Genomic DNA, 17600 nt, shown 5'->3' with positions numbered 1-17600 from the left:
GAGCACGAACAGGAAAGCTGTGTGAATTCAAGCAGCGTACAGTCTCCTGAATCTATCAGCGCTGAGCATCACAGACACTGTGAGTGATTTAGGTCCATCCTTTTTTTCAGCCTGTTCACCAGGAGTGCAGTCAATTTTAACACAACAGGCAAGAAATTGTTAGCATTTTAAATAGATCAACCATTGCCAGCACAACTTCGAAAACAACAAGCCCGTGCCACAGAAACAGCCAAATCACATCCACATGTGCAAATGTTTTCTCCTCTGATACTAGATTGTTTACTTAGGGCTCCGTCCAGCAAAAGACTGAATGCTGGCCCCAACCCAGCAAACTACTTAGACACGTGCTTTTAACTTCAGTGCAACCAATGGCCTTGGTTTTGTGCTGCAGCCGAGCATGTGTTTAAATGCTGTATTGGATCAGGCCCAGCAGCTACATGGGGTTGAGCACACGGGACCCCATGCATGTCCTCTCTCAGTTTTTAGCTTCTCTAACATGCCTGCAGTAATGGAGAAGCACGCATTCCTTTGCCTTGTTTCTTATCACAGAAGGGTGTTGCATATCTTCCATCTGGAAGGGAGAGCAAGGCAACATGGCCAAAGTTATGCAAGAAAGCAAGGACCTGAACCCAGAAGCTCTGAACGTTGCAGTTTTTTTTTGGTTTTTTGTTTTTTTTTGTTTTTTCCCCAAGAAAAGGAAAATTGGTGTTACAAAGAAGTAAGAAGCATGCATAAAAAAAATTAATTTCATCTTTGTCTTCTTTGAACACCTGATGTGTTTTATACTGTTATTATTTACAGGCAGCAATATAAGCTTTGCAAATCAATGTGTTACCTATTTCTGCTAATCATCAAGACCAGGCTCTGCCTGATCCTTAAAGAAACTAAGATTCTGCAAGTTCTCAATGGGGATTGACAATTTCCAGCAGAAACTACAGACTGTAGAGTAATAGTTATCAAATGAGTGCAGCTGCAAACTTGGATGAGGAACAAGTTTAGTTTGCTTATGTTTTACCTTTTTTTTTTTCTTCTCCCTCAAAGTTGTCATCATTAGCTGAATCCAGTATTTTGAAAGAACAAAAAACAATGTCAAAAAATACTGTGAAATGTTTTCCTTAGGGAAACAGGTCATGGATTAATTGTGAAGAACAGTAAATGAAGGACATTAGGAGGCTGCAACAGCTCAAGTAAAAGTAATAATAATAAATTTGGAACATGTCTCTGTTCCAGTGCTTTCAGGTTCAATACACATTAGCAGAATAATATCTGATTCCCAAACCTGAACGAAGTATACACGAGCAATCCATCTGAAAACCAAAAGTCATTTAGCTTTGTGTTTTGAAATAAACAAGACTGTATAACACCAGAGGCAAAAAGGATGCTTGTTATGTCCTGTGATAGGTTTATTAAAAACTAAGTGCTCTTGGATTTGAGTCTCTTCTTATTCTTGACATACACATGGTCCTCCCTTCAGAAGCTATCCGACAAGCCTACACTCTCTAAACTTACATGAATACAGTATGCACAAAAGTTGCTTGCTCATACAAAATAAGTATTTTAGCAACACCTCATTATTCCTGATCTGTGGAGGTCACTATGAAAAGCAGAACTGGCTGCCCCAGGGTGACACAGTATGAATGCAAGGCAGTGAATGCACCACACTTGTACCCCCTGGTAGGAGGTTCTGAAAATAATAACTTCAAGCTTGAATTAAAACTATTAGCAAAAGTCTACACTGTTTATCAGCACCTTGTATCTAGAAGGCTGGTATTTGGAAAATATCACAAAAGAAAATATTATTTCCTCCAAGTCTGTCAGAACAAGACTGACAGACCTGGAGAAAAAGAACAGAGAAGAAATTTTACAAGTAAATGTTGCAAAAACAGCTTAGAACTTCATTTGGTAACTTAGCTCACATGGCTGGTAACTATAAGACTTGCAGATCACACCAAAAGCAATTTCCAATTCTGTTTATAATTAATGCTAATCTATTTAGATTATAATTAACATGGACTATTTAGACTGTAATCTCTTCAGGGCAATGTCTCTCTCATTGTGCAAACTTAGAGCATTATTTAAATGTTTATTAATAAAATAGTAATCACATTAGCTACCTTGTTAATTTTATCTAATTTTAACAGTGCTCAGCTAAGCTTTTCTGTGCTTATAACACATCTTTCCTGTAGCTAATCAGAACATGCACAATTGTCACAGTCAACCATCAACAAAATTCTTGCTAATTTTTTTTTTTTTTTTTTTTTGCCAAAGTACACAGTTATGAATTATGAAAGACTTGTCTCTGGTTCCACTTTCAGCAGGCAGCCTGTTCCAGTTCATGTCTGAGCCAGCAACCAGCCAGAAGGAGCATCTGCCCTCGCAGGCAATTATGGCATGTGAGGTTTCCAAGAATTCCTACAGGAGATCTTCCTATAGCAGCCAAGCTCTGCAATAGTGGATGAATTCTCCAGCCCATTATATGGCTCCAGAACTTATACTTCATGTATCGATATGAGGTACTTTTAACCACCCATGGTAGTTATCACATGTTTTTGTCTAGGAAAGAGGCCCAATTTTGGAAACACTTTGATTAATAAAATATATATACATATATATATGCAAACAATATTTTCTTGTTCCATGCTCTTGGACATTGCTGCCACGACTTTGACTTTATTTGTACACACACCTGTGTGGGATATTTCCTGGGGCACATATACCATTTGTGGCTGGAAAAGGCTGATTCAGCTTTGCAAGTGACCAGGGGCACTGATGGGAATGTGGCAATGTTCAGCCCAGGAGCTGAAATAAATCTGCAGCTGCCTTAGGATTCAGGGAGCTAATGCAGCCTCTCCTATAGATGGAAGCTTAGGGAATGCTCTCCTGTGTGTGTTTAGAGAGAGAAATTCAAATCAGAAGCTGATCTGAGACCTATTTTGGCAGTTTGTATTGAGAATTGGTAGCTCTTCTCCAGGACTCACAGATAAATTCCCAGCTTGCCCTGAATGATTTACAGTAAGAGGGGGGCAGGTATTTAAAAAAAAAAAAAAAAGGAACTGTTAACTTGTGGATGCCAATATCTGTCAGAAAATCTATCATCTTGGTAATCAAATGCTCCCAGGAATATAGAGTGCTGAGAGATACTGCTTTTATTTAATTAACTTTTATGAAAGTAAGCAGTTTGAAACAAATCATTAGAACATTTCAGAAGCTACACAGGGAAAGCAAAATACACCGTAACATATGCTGGAGTTATCCATTTTACAAGACACCGATGTAAATGAATTCATTTAACAAATACACTGGAGTAGGAAGCAACCTGAGCTGAACTGAGCTGCACAGCAGGACGCTGACACCAGCAAAGACCTGAGCCCACCTCGACGCCAGGTTGCAGCCAACTCCAATTGTGCTGTACTCAAGCTGTGTACGAACTAAAGCTGGATGCAGGTCAAGTTCATCCTTTGCAATGTGCCACGAACAGTAGGAACGCCTTCTGTGTCTGTGATCTGACCACTGAGGACTGCACCTTTTTGCTGTATCTAGGCAGGGCTGACCGCTCTCCTAAATGTTCTCTGAGCATCTCACTTTTGGTTCTTGCTGCTGGCAGTCTTGGACCATCAAAAAAATTTTGTAGTGCTTCAACAGTTTGTGGGAAACAAAGCACCATTGTGGGTTCAGAGAGCTTTTCCTGCAATGACATGGGAAGGAAAAGTTCTAGAGACCATGAGATATGCTTTCCTTTTTCAGTACCTGCTAGTCCTATTTCTATTCCTCTTATAGTCCTTATTATAGGAAGAAGTGTCGTTCAGCAATTTTTTTGGCAGGAATTAACTTTTACCCATATCACAGATGACTGAAAACTCAGACAATCCCAGAGCAGGCTATGCTAGAAACTAAAATCAGGAATGTAATCCTGCTGAAGCCAGGCAGAATTTCACTTGCTTCAGCTAGGCCTAAATTTCAGTCCAAAAATAATATAGCAGAGCTCTCGTCTTGCCCACAAAATCCTTTAGAAAAAATGGTGCCTAATTGAGTGTTTCTGAAGGCCTTTGCAAAAGCATGCTTCTGTATCCACAGCTGATTCCCTCATCACAAAGGGGTTTGTTTCTATTTCTACAGCAGGGATTCTGGTTTGCTGTTTGGAGGTGTCCAGGTTTGTCCACATCACATCACAACAGCTCAGTCCTTACAGCCATGCCAGGTCAGGGTGATGTTGCACGTTGCTACTGGGTCTCATGGGCCAAACCCTGCAAGAATTTCACTGCAGTCCCTTGGGTCCCAGTCCTCCCAATATGACCAGTAAATGTGAAGGTGAAGTGGTGGAGTCACCATCCCTGGGGATGTTCAAGGAAAGGTTGGACGTGGTGCTTAGGGACATGGTTTAGTGGGTGGCATTGGTAGTGGAGGGATGGTTGGACCAGATGAACTTGGAGGGCTTTTCCAACCTTTATAATTCTGTGATTCTATGATTCTATGAATGGAAAAAAGGAAAACAGGCATTTGGACATGAATGCTACCATACAAATCACACCACAAGCACTTGAATTTTTTTAATACATGTATATATATATATATATAGAGAGAGAGAGAGAGAGAGAGAGAGAAAGTTGGAAGAAAGCATAAATATCACAATAATATTTATTTTCCCCCAGGATTTTTATGATTCAACTTTAGCTAGAATGGATTCAACCTTTCAGAAGATTTTATGACAGACTTAAAGAGTGTCAGAGCTCAGAACAATTGCATGGCTGCCAGAGGGTGTTGCAGAAAGGTCAGGCTCAGACTTCGTGATCCCCACCCTCCTGCAAGCAAGCCTTGCTCTCAGAGTACCTCTGGTTGTCAGAATGATACTAGTGAGCTTTGCATTTGCTTGTCCCAAGCACAGATTTGCCTACTGGTCTATAAGCTGTCACCCAAGTCACTAAATATTGCATAGTCAATTTGGCTGGGCTAACACCTACCCTCGAACCCTAGCTCCCTGAACATCCATATCGTGTAATTACCCGGTTGTGTTCAGACTCTGACCTGGAGCAAGACAACTGATTTTCCAGGAGACACTAGCTCATGCTTCATCTTTTCTCCTCCCACACTCACAGTTCAGATGAAGCTGCCTGGAGTCAGCTGGCTCCACAAACTCAAGCCTTGTGACCAGGAAACACACCCAGGAGCTTCACCTTTCAGGTCTAGGTTCCACCTCCAATGCCAGTCATACATAGCTTTGTTTTCAGCTGGATTGCAAAACGAGCCACTTGTGCATTTCCTTTGCCAGGGAGTAGCATGCCACTAAGGTGGCACAGTGGTGGGCTATGCCACGTTCAGTGGTTCTTGCAATAGGAATGGAACATGGCACTGTAAAGCCACCAGAGCCCTCGCAAAGACGAGCCATACAATGGCTATTGCTTTCTGTCCTGCTGAGACCTGGCACACCAAACTGGAAGGAACTGGGACTGGAAGGATCTGCTAGCCCCCTGCATGTTGCAGAGAGGAAAACTGGGCGAAGAGAGCATTGCAAGGCTGAAGAGATAGTGACGCTCAGTCCAGCTGTATGAGAATGATGCTTAAAACATGAGCCCAGATAGATGGGTTAGAGGTCTCAAAGACCCTCCCTTGCTGTAGCTCCATGCCAGGCAGCAATCCACAAAAGGAATGGAGACAATTGCCTTCTGTATGGCTGAGTTCTTATTCTGATAGACTGCTTTCCAAAGCATTCTCTGCAGCAGCGTTACCAAACACCGTAGGGCAAATTCAGACTCCTTTAACCACGAGAATGAATGAGGTGAGAACTTTAAGCAATTAATTGCATCTCCCTCAGCTCACTGGGATTCAGTCAGATCCTGACTCTCAATGCTTCCCATTCCTTACCTTTCAGCCATTGCTCTGCATTTTTCTGGGCATAAAGAAGATGAAATATGAAGAGTGATTTGGGATATTAAAGATCTATTTCTTTCAAATAAAGCAGAAGCTATTACTGAATTCTCCTGAAGGCTGGAGGAAAAGGACTAGAAAAACTAAAAGGCTGAACATAATTAATGAATGCTCATTTAGAATTGGCTATCATGCAACATCTTGGAGGCTAAATTTACAGCTGAAGAGGGCAGGCTGTATGCAGAAATGGGCTGTGGAGTGAGCTCCATGTGCGCTGTGTCAAGCTGGGTGAAGGATAGGGAGCTGTGGCTGCAGTGGCCTCCCTTCAAGCGCGGAGCAATGACACCTGCAAAAAGCCCCTCTGAGCAGAAAGGTTGGCTGCTGTAAGAATAGCATGTTAAAGCATGTGGTTTGATTCCTGTTGTGCCCATCTGCATACATTTTATTCATTAGCTTCAGTGGAATCCCTCTACATTTAAGCCCCTATAAGTGAGCACTGAAAATTCAAGCGGACCACAGCTGGAAGCAAATGCAAACACTTGCAAACAGAAAACAGAAAGTAAGTCATTAATTGTAACAGAAAACATGACTAATGGTTTTAAATTAAATAATATTTGCATGATATTTTAATTAGCAAGGATAATGTTTATTTTACTTACACAAAAGTAAAGTTCTGGATACATAAATCCCAACCTACATATTTCAGTTGCCATAACAACTTGATGCATTTATTCTCTTGTGTCATTTTGTATTGCATCAGTGCTGTGGTTTTTTATACAACCAAAAAGAAAAAAAAAAAAAAACAAAACAAAAAAAAAAAAAAACTGCTTTGGTTGCTATGATAATACATTTTTAATTGTTCTTTTCACATTCAGATTTTCCTGAAACCAATATAACTTTCCCTCCAAAGATGGTCACTGCACAGTATGGGAGTTTCACTAACAATTCCAGTGCTCAGCTCTGGGCTTGCCAGAATTCCCAAGGACATGTGTAGCCATTCTGCTCAGGCAGTGATCCTGCTATTTCAGCGGTCCCCCCTGGGGACTACTCTATGGTTAGAGTTAAGATCATAGCAGGAAACCAGTAAAGTAACACCCTGAGCTGCATTTTCTCCTGAAAAACAGAAGGAAATTTAAGTAGGGCTAGGTTCTTCAGGAAGGTGCATAGTCAGATTTTGGGCAGCAGTGGCAGCAAACGGCTGCAGGGGTGCAAAGCTGCAGGGGTGCAAACTATATAAGTAAATGACTGCAGCACTCTCCTGGCCAGGAGGATATTTCAGAGCAGTTTCTACATTTTATACACACTCTAGTAGTGTGTAATGAGCTAGGCTTTGCTTTTAACTGGGAGCAGAACTGATTCCTAAACTCTTGGGGCCTCCAAGGAGATGGCCCAATTTTTTCTATAAATCAAGGCAACCAAATGATACAATGATGGGAGGAGCAGAGAAGATTAGTTTGGCTCTTCCCCTCCCCACCTCCAGCTAGCTGTGCAGTGTAGCAGAGCCTGCAGTTGCTTGTTCACCTTTCCCAGCTCTGCACCCTCACAAAAGGACCCATTCAATTAAATTGCAATTACCTAACTGCTGATGCTGCATTTCTTGCTGGTTCCCTGTAACAAGTGTAATGAGAGAGACTGTATTAATTAATAACAATTATATTACAGTGCAAGATGAGGAACTGCTTGGCAACCATTGTTCTGTACAGCTGGTGTGGAGATCTCAGATTAGAAATAACGGGACAGTTATGAATGTAAGGTTAGAAGTTTTGATGGAAAAGAGCTAGTGCAATGGCTCTTGTGGACTGCCTTGGCCTTTGGGGGCAGCTCTTCACTTAATGCTAACTATGATCGCTGCCACTTCAGCAAGGAGAGCTCTGACGATTGCGTTCAGAGAACTGTCTCCTTAGTTCTCAGAAGTGAGAATGTGCATGTGTGTTACCACGCACAGTTTAGGACAAGCTCCATCACAATATTTTGCTATGACAGGCAGCTTCTCTCTTTTTGTTTTGGGGATTTTTTTTAGTAGGTCATACTATTCTTCCTTATAAAAAGTATATATATATATGAGTAAGAAAAAATATGCGCATAATAGAATTAGAACAACCCCAAATGAGAGGAACACCCAACAATACTACGTACTACATGGTAACTTGGTAGGAAGTGTATTTGAATAGAAAGTCACTCAGATAATGTGATTGAATTCTGATTTATCTCACTATGCACTGCAGGTCCATAGCAAATTCAAGGATAGAAACAAGTCTCCTGCCTCCACCACTGGCCCACACAGTCTCTTTGTGTTTACACACATATCCAGGGAAATTATAGATGAGGAAATTACTCACATTTCACTTGAAATGAACTGAAACTCATTTTGTGTCTGTTCTTGCCAGAAATGGTGAATTTAAGTCAGTCTACTCAATAGCAGTAATAAAACCAGTCTCATTTTGAGAACAGGACCGATATGTCACAAAGTGACACTTAGGAAAACCAGAGGTGTTTTACATGAATGCGTGGATATAAAGCCAGTATTAAAGACAAGGAAAAAAAAATAGCCACTAAATCAAAACCCTGGGGAATATTGTAATGACTTTTACTTCTTGAGATAGTTTTGCTTGCAGCATCCTGAACCTTAGGATGCAGAGTATTTGTTTTGGCCATAGCCATAGGGAGGGGAAGTAAGCAATGGCTGTCTTTACGTTGGCAGGCTGCCTTGCCAAGTCATGGCTGCTGAGCTGCACAATCATATATACTAGTGCTGACATGCAAAAATACTGCGGCTAAACAGAACCTTCAGCAAAACAGAGTGCCATTTCTCTTCATTCAGCATCTCTCCTACAGAGCATTGCAAAATGCTTTGCACTGAGATATATGGAAAAGGACTCAAAAGATAAGTTAAGTGGTATGACTCAGGTCATGAAACTGCAGAATATGCCATCATGCTCCCTAAATGTTGATAAACAGCTGATGATATAAAGTGAAAGGGAAAACAAAAATTCCCTAGATACTTGTCAGGAGGTTGGGGACCCATGGAGCTGCCAGACAATTTCTTTTGGGACAACTTTCACGAATTAGATACTGGATAAGAATCTGTCACTGCTTAATGGAGAGATGGCATAAACCCGTGCTTTCACATGAACACTCAAGAACTATTAAGACTAGCCACTGACCAAGGTTATTACAAAGTTATGGACCGTGGGGGGTTTTCAGCTTCCATGAGCTTGTGGTTGTAGAAGTGTAGATGTGTAAGGGCAGCTGTAAGTGCAGTAAATAAACATCACTGGAAACTGCATCAGGATAACAGGAGCAAATACCTCATGTAGGAGGCAGTGCCGAGGAAGTCTCCAAGTGTCCATATTGCTCAGGCATGTCTCTCTCCCTTGGGTTTCTACAAGGACCAGGAACCCTCCACAGCTGTCAGCTAAAGCTGATATTTATTTACTTTTATTTTACGAAAGCTGATATTTCTCTACTTGAGAAACAGTGCCCTTGTCAGGAGGCACTGACACTGAGGTCCAGATGACACTATCAGAAGGGGAGCCTGGATGAGGCAATAAATTCAGTCTCATAAGGACCGTCACTGACTCTGCAACACTTCACACTAAAACTGTCTGCTACTTTATGCATTTGAAAGGCGTCTAGGCAGCCTAGATGTGTCTTTCTCTCCTTTGTTGAGTTGTGCGTACCACCAAGCTGACTGACTCAGGTGTAGGTGTACATATGGGCTTGGAGGAATGCTAGATGAAAAGCTTATCTGAAAATATTTTCAGTGTTGGCGAACATTTGCTTAAAACATCTTCAATCATCTTTATGTAGTAAAGGGAATAAAAAGACCTTTTCAGAGAGAAGGAATTAGCAGGGATCATGCAGGGAAGCAGTTTGAGGCCTTTAAAAGGGACGGAGAGACTATGCACGGAATGGTACCTCTGCAACCCCGCTTCTCATTAGCAGGGGCTTAAATTCCAATTCTGGTTACATTAAGAAGCCTTGGAAAAACCTTGATATTTGTTAATGCCAACAGAACATAGCTCTGTGTACTATTCTTTATACATTTAGCCCATTCTTTACAACCTATTGCGTTAACACCAGGTCAGCTTCACATTTCACTAGCTTGTACCGAAAGCTGAAGTTAAGCAAGTTCATCTTCTTGATAGATGTTTCTGCAGTACTTAGTAAAACAGGGTTCACAAGAGGTGCCCCCTCTGAGCCACAGTCAAATCTAATACTTCACTTTTCAAAGCTACTGGCAAAAACACAGTTTCGACTGCTAAGACAAATATCTGCAATCAGAGATGCCATTTCACAGTTTGGAAACATCATGCTGCCTGTTTTCCTGGATTTGGTTAACTAGGAACCTTTTTCCATATCGTTCTTACCAGCAACCTGGTCATAACTGACAATCCAAGCCTTTACCACCTTATGGCTGGAATGCAACAAAACACTGTTAAGCTGGGCATGAAATCTCTGGTTTTCCCAAGAAAAGTAAGCTGCATCCCTCTGCTTAGCATTGATCAAGGAGGTCAGACAAGTCCTCCCTTCCCTGTGATGGCTCTCCATAGACCCAGAGCATCAGCACAAGGAGCTTTTGGTCTTTGTCCAGGGGTCACCGCAAACTGCAAGTGAAAAGCAATATCTGACAAGTCTAATTCTCAAATGTAACCGACTGTTCACTGTGGGCACAAAGATATGTGTGTGCCAGGCATATTACCTAGGTGGGAACAAAAGCAAGGAAGCTAGCTATGAAATATAGAGTTACTGAGTTAAGAAACAGCATTAAGAAGTATAAATGTAACTGCAGAAAATTGGCTGTTTCAAGCAACACCATACTCAGCATCCTGCATACTGAATGCTCCTGTTACAGGTTTGCTGCTGACCCAGCAAAGATACTTTTGGGTATCCTGGGAGCACCTACTGTGAAAAAAAAAAAGAAAAAAAAAAAAAAAAAGAATACTGATTACATAAGTGGAGGCATATGTTTTTCATGAATCTTCCTACTCCTTAGGAAGAGGCAAAGCTGTCTGTTTTTGTAACCTCTGTTTTCCTACAAACTACCACGACATCACAAAATGTGTGAGAAGACACCACTCTGACGTAAAGAATGACCTGAAATCACTCAGCAGATCCTTTCTTGTTGTAATTAGCAAATTCAAAAATACACAGATTGAACTTATTTTAGTAGCTCATCAAAACAATAATAATTAATGTTTCCACAGAGTTTCAAAAGCCTTTTTCTGAGAAAGTGGCCTTCAGATCCACTATGTCGGTTATTTCCGATTTAACCTTTTTCAGCTTGTACAGCTGTTGTCTCTTCTCCGAAAGCATTAAAGGCAGATACCTTGACTACCTGAAAGTGCTGAGCTACAAAAATAAAATACAGGGACAGGCACAACATTTCAGAAATTCAGGTATTCTCCCCCATACTAGTGCAAAGAAATGGAATGCCTGGAAAACCTTCCTAATTTTGTTTTGTCCTTTCAACAAAGAAATGTTACATAGCTGCAACAATGGACTAAACAACACTAATGGGATTATAACTATATAGTAGGAAGGCTGAGCTCCTGACAGAAAAGTAGAAGGATATAGATCAGCCAAGTAGTCTAGAGTACTGAAATCGTGCACATAGAAGCATTAGTGGGTTCAACCATTTTTCCTCATCACTGCCGTTTAGGTCTTGCAGGCTGATGAAAGAATGAGATTCAGCTAACCTGGCACTCTTCAGATATCCCATTTTTTAAAGTATATTAAACATTTAGTTTCAACACTCATCTGTAAAACTAGTTTTCTGGGTTTGGGGAATCAGCACAGAGGTGAGGCTGCAGATTTCTAGCCGCAGATTACATCTCCTTTATGCTAGCACATGGAGGTTCTGCTCCATCAAACTTTCAATTTCCCTACAAGTTGACAGAAGCTGGATAAACGTGAACAAATAGTGGGATAATATTGATCAACAAAAGGAGAATGTCATAAAAATAATGATTGCTATGGCAGCAACAACCTCCCTTGTGGGACAAAGGCCAGTTTTAAATATGAAATAAGACAGTCTTGCATCTCCCTCTGAAGAATGGCAACACCAGGAAAGTTCCTTATTGAAAATGTCACGAAAAGCTGAGGAAACAGACGTGGAGGTAGATCACAAAAAAAAAAAAAAAAAAAAAAATGGTATGAGAGAAGACATGCAGAGGGGAGACAAGACATGGCAAGCCCTAAAATTAAAACAGATAGAGTGGTTTTATATGGTGGAAATGTGAAAGTCAACGAAGGCTTGCAACAGCAAGGAAGATTTGGTTAGAGAAATAAACCTAGAAAGTAAACCTTTTAGGATGGATAAATGGACTGAGATTTCATAGAAGATAATTGTTACTAAAGCCTCTTTTCAGCAAAGGGGAGAACGGCTAAGAGTGAAATTCACCTCTTCTCAGAACACAAAGGTCTAGCCAAAAGCTTTGTTCATGATCCACCTAAACGTTACAATGGAAAATAGGCCTTTTTTGTCTCTGTCCTCTAAACCAGAGGTTGCCATAACCTGTAACATTGTGAAGTGGTGCAGGTGACAGTTAAACACAGTCAAGTGCATAAAACATCCAAGCTGAAAATGCAAAAAGTCCTGTGGTTCTAGTCATGTCATTTGTAACTGTATTACACACATAAAATGTGAAGAAAAATGAGATTTTAGAGTTCACAATTTCATTTCTCAGTTTGTTGCCTTTGGGATTGTATTTATTATTTGTGAAAACCTGCAAGTACCTGTCCCAGTTTATAAAAATCTAAACAAAGCAGGAAGGATATTTTCTCTTATATGTATATATTTGTCTTACTGAGCAGAAATATATGCACCTATCCAAGAAATCATTCTCAGGATGATCTTTATATGATCCAGAAGTCTTGGGGTGATATTCTTCTTTATTCTTGGGAACTATTGAAGAAGCATTTTAATAAAGAAGAATTGGTAGATTGTAGAAATATATAATGGGCTCTTAAACCTCTCCATAGAGACCTGTGTCCTTTGCACATGGAGGGCAATGAATTCTCTTGCTTAGTTGCTCAGATTGTTGAATGATCAGAGTTAATAAACCTGTAAGTGAGACAAATTGTTCTGAAATATTTTTAGAGTGAAACTTAACTAGTGTAGAGTCATCTCTGAATATCAATTTTACAGAACCCTTACAGTTTTACAGGACAAAGAACTGGATTTTTAAGAGTTGATGTATTTGTTTTTGCAGGTGGTAAAAATATAACTTCTCAGAATCTGATTAGAAACAATGAATTATTTCACATATACTTTGGAGGAGCTGCTAGCTTGTAGTAGAAACCTGTTGGGACATTCTGAAATTTTTAAGTAGGCAATTCTTTCAGAAGATTACTCTGGTATGACAACAGCCCGTGTTAAAATATAATGTGTTTTGGAAAAGAAGGTATAATATGTTAAAATTGCAAGTGCTTTTTGCTAGGTGATATTTTCATGTATCATTGACAACTAGATCTACCATTCTTGACCTTGATACACCGAAGTGGAATTTACTCAATACTCTGATCTCAAAGCTTATTATAATGGAGACCCATTGTTTAATTAGAAGTGGCTAATTCTGTACACTGGCTAATATTCAGGCACATTTTCATTGGGGAAAATTATTGGTTTTGGTCCCTAGCAGCTCTTCTGGCCTGCACCCAACCCTTTGCAGATGTAACAACAAAACCTAGATCAGAAAACTGCCTAGAGGTTGTTTGATAGGCATATTATATAAATATGGACAAAAAAAAAAAAAGAAAACAAACAAACATGCTGTGGTAGATGTGAGTCTCACCATTGCTCATCTGGTTGAGTGTGCTTAATGCCAAGATCTCAGTTCTACTCTCCCTCCCAGCAGTGTCAATAGGAAACAATTATTAAATTGTTCCCTGTCAGAAAGGAGCTAACCAGACCAGTGACTCTAAACTCTCATGCAAGTCACAATGTTGGTGATGTTAAAATAAAAGTGAGAGGCAACAAAGGTAAAGGCTTTGAATGTGAGCATGTCTAACTACTTAAGCACAAGCTGATGGCAAAAGCAGAACTATGTCTGACTCTGAGACTCACCACAGGGGACAGAAATTGTCTGTTTAGGGAATGACATGACATACTCTATTGTGCTTATATGGCAAGGTTTTAGTAGTGGGGGGCTGCAAGGGTGGCCTCTGTGAGCAGAGCCCAGCAGCTGCCCCATGTCAGATCAGAGCCAGCCCCAGATGACTCCAAAAGGGACCCTCTGCTGGACAGAGCCAAGCCATGAGCGACACTGGTTGGGCCTCTGGGAGAGCAGAGTTAAGGAAGGGAAAATCTGCTGTGCTACAGCAGCTGGGAGAGAGGGGTGAGAGCTGAGTGAGAAGCAGCCCTGCAGCCCCCAAGGTGAGTGCAGCAGGAGGGCAGGAGGTGCTCCAGGCATGCAGCACAAGTTCCCCTGCGGCCCGTGGAGAGGCCCCTGGTGGAGCAGGCTGTCCCCCTGCAGCCCATGGGTCCCACATGGAGCAGATCTCCACGCTGCAGCCCATGGAGGAGCCCCCAGTGGAGCAGGTGGATGTGGCCTGGAGGAGGCTGCAGAGGCTGGAAAGGGGTGGATGGAGGGATGGTGGTTTTAGTTTGCTTTTAGTTCTCACTGCTCTAGTGTGCCAGTGATAGCCAAGAAATTACATTAATCTACCTTATGCTGAGTCTGTTTTGCCCACAATGTTAACTGTTAAGTGTCCTTATCTCAACCCATGAGTTTTTTTCTTCATATTTTCTCCCCCTGTTCTGTTGAGGAGGGAGTATGAGAAAGCATCATGGTGGTGCTGAGCTTCCCCATTGTCATTAAACCATTAAATGTTCAGGTGGCCTTACTTGCATCATCATGCCTTCATCTGAAACCTTTCCTTCCACAAGAATCTGGGATAAAGAGGCCAGAATGCCCTACTCAGGAGCATTTCTGTCCACAGGATGACACTGTTCTGCATACATACAACTTCTTGGTTTGAAATGGAAACATTGGCCTGACCACATTAAAACACACTCAGAATCAACTCTAAAATGACATTTAACAGACGCGTTGGCACTCAAGTTATTGACAAGCTACATAGCAAATAACAAATTTATAAATAGAGACTCAGTATGGATACCCAGTATGGGTAAGACATTTAGCTGCAGCGAGTCATAAATACGGTTTTAATAACACAATGACTTTGCAGTTATCCATTTCTAAACATTACCCAAACTAGTTGAAAAGGCAAGTGTATAAAATAATTTCTGCAAGTAAAGCATACTTTCTTATTAATGCACCAAAAACACAATTTCCAAATTATTATACATAATAACCCCGCGAAGCCAAGCTCTAGCATTGTTTTTAAACAATTATCTAATTACGGGTGTTACACATTCTTGGTAGCAGAAGGTACACTGCTGCAGGAAAACATGAACCAAAATGTCACCTATATTGTACCCCTTAAAAAGACTCCTGCCTTCTTGATGGAGAAGTCAGTGCCAAACAGAATTACATGGGAATTGGCTCTGGTACAAAATCAACCCACAGACACAAACTGCATTTGATCAGATAAACGTATACTGGTAGGAGCTAAATCTAGCGAAGAAACAGACACATAAAACTGAATGTTTTGAACCTTTCTAATGAAACATTATGGTTGATCATACCTAATGACTCTTGCATATTAAGTATCACTTAAACAGAATCAGATTTGGCTCTTGGGAGTAAACCAAGCCATACAAATTAAGCTGTACCCAGTTACAAAGAAAGAAAACAAACAAAAATCCAGAGAAGAGACTGATTATTTTTTTATATGCACATATTAGAAGGGTCTTGCAGCTCCAAGTGCTTTAGACAAGCTGCTAGTGTGAAAGATTAATGATTTGATAATTGCACCAGGCAGAAGATTTTTAAGTAAGGGTTTTACTACTGGAACTTTTAACGAGCCAACACTTAAAGGACAGAGAAGTAATTACGATGTTTATAATAGCTGGGTACAAGGATAGCAGGCATTCCTGAAGCAGGCAGGAATAGGAGGATTCATTTTGCATGCTGCAATTGGCTGTTTTTGCAAAACGAGCCTCTAAACATAAGAAATGCACGGAGCAAGAATTAAATGAAGAGCTAGAATCTTTGGGGAACATCTCAAAGCAATGATATCACACTGCGCTGAATGTAGATTGTGCATGTGAGATAAGTGTTTGATGACCAAACTTGCACAGTAATTGCAAATTATTCTAGTTCAATATGCTGAAAGTATCTGCACCATATGCCCTGTAAGTAAGCAGTCTTTCCATACCATAGTACAGGGACAAGCAGACCTTCATATACCAGATTTATATGTAAGAGTGGCAGCCAACCATTCTTTTCCTTCACCACCATTTTCCTCTTGACTAAAGGTCAAAACACTGCTGACCAAATATAAGTAGCACTGGACACCAAACTAATGAAAACAAAGGTTAAAACAAGGGTAAATTTATGTCTTATAATGAGCCTCTGGAGCTGAGCACAAGCCTGTGGCTTCAAGCAGTATTACTATTGTCATAGCTAAAGAGCAATTCAATTTTTGTATTACCAGATGGATACCTCCATCTAGGTACTTTTATGTTCTCCATTATTGCATTTTCTGAGCATCTCACAGTTTTAATTGTATCTACCTACACAGCACTGAAGTGAGAGGCATCCTTTACCTAGTGACTGCTCAGTGCAATGCAGAGTGTCCTAGGAGGAAAGAAGACTTCTTCTCAGACAAGTGACCATTTGCTAAACTGAGGAGCTGGGCTTATCCTTGCAAACCCGGTCTCAGGCATCAGCAACCTGCTGATCCCAGCTGCACAGCTGCAAAGCTCTGACGGCAGAGAGGGCACATGCCTTTCCCCAGTGTTATCTGCAACTGGTTAGGCCGAAAGCACTTTTCTGAGCAGTTTAATCCACATCCAGATGAATCCCTATCTCACATTTCCTAGGGGTGAAATCGGTGCTCTCTCCAAAGAGGACAACTCAAAGAGCCCAAATTTCAAGAAAACCCTTTCAAAGCTGTGAATGCTGGTCTTATAACACTTGGTCCAATGAAGTAATGAAGCTCTTTGGCAGCAGCCAAATTGCAAACAAACCATGTCTTCATGATTTTCAGCAGCAGATTGGGCACATCCCCAGTCAGCATGCTAGCTGTGGTGAATACTGTGCTGAATGTTTATAAAATAAGGTAATGCTGAGTTTCCCAGCACTGAACAGTTTCTGTGCTTCTAGTCCAAACAAATTAAGATTAGACTTGCAAAATAGCTAAAGCACCCATTATACATGCTTGCCCTTTTCTTACTCTTCCCTGTGCATCTGCTCCTGGCCCCTGCTACATGGGCAATATAATTGTTCACTTGGCTTAAGCCAATGTGGGTGTCTTATTACTGAGACTTGAAATGACTCAGTTTAAAAGTGGCTGAGATCCACAGAGCTCTGGAGGCACATAACTTTCTAGTGCCAGCTCTCCACAGACATCTTCTCAAGGTAGCTACCTAGCATTTGCTTGTTTCCTGAAGGAGCTTGTCTGGAGCATACCAGTCAGCTCAATGCCTAAGCATTGTCGGCATCCACAGACTACATGTTCCTGGCATACTTTCACAACCTGCTCAATTAGGTGATCTCAGAACACACTTTGCTGTGTGTTGCCAACCCTTGTGCTGAATGTGGCATATGCTGGTACTAGCATTCCCTTAAACACAATTTGAGAGGAATGAAAATAAAGCTCCTATGATA

General features: G+C 40.9%; 1 protein-coding gene across 14 annotated transcripts in view; it reads right to left on the bottom strand.

The window, feature by feature from the left end:
- Positions 1–17600, bottom strand: part of DLG2 (discs large MAGUK scaffold protein 2) — a 1031289-nt gene that overhangs the window by 887732 nt on the left and 125957 nt on the right. The gene's annotated exons all lie outside the window — the stretch shown is intronic.

The sequence above is a fragment of the Anas platyrhynchos genome, chromosome 1 (genome assembly GCF_047663525.1).
Source record: "Anas platyrhynchos isolate ZD024472 breed Pekin duck chromosome 1, IASCAAS_PekinDuck_T2T, whole genome shotgun sequence".
In the NCBI taxonomy this organism is placed as follows: domain Eukaryota; kingdom Metazoa; phylum Chordata; class Aves; order Anseriformes; family Anatidae; genus Anas; species Anas platyrhynchos.
The sequence above is the reverse complement of the archived record's forward strand: the minus strand, read 5'-3'. Positions and strand labels throughout refer to the sequence as shown.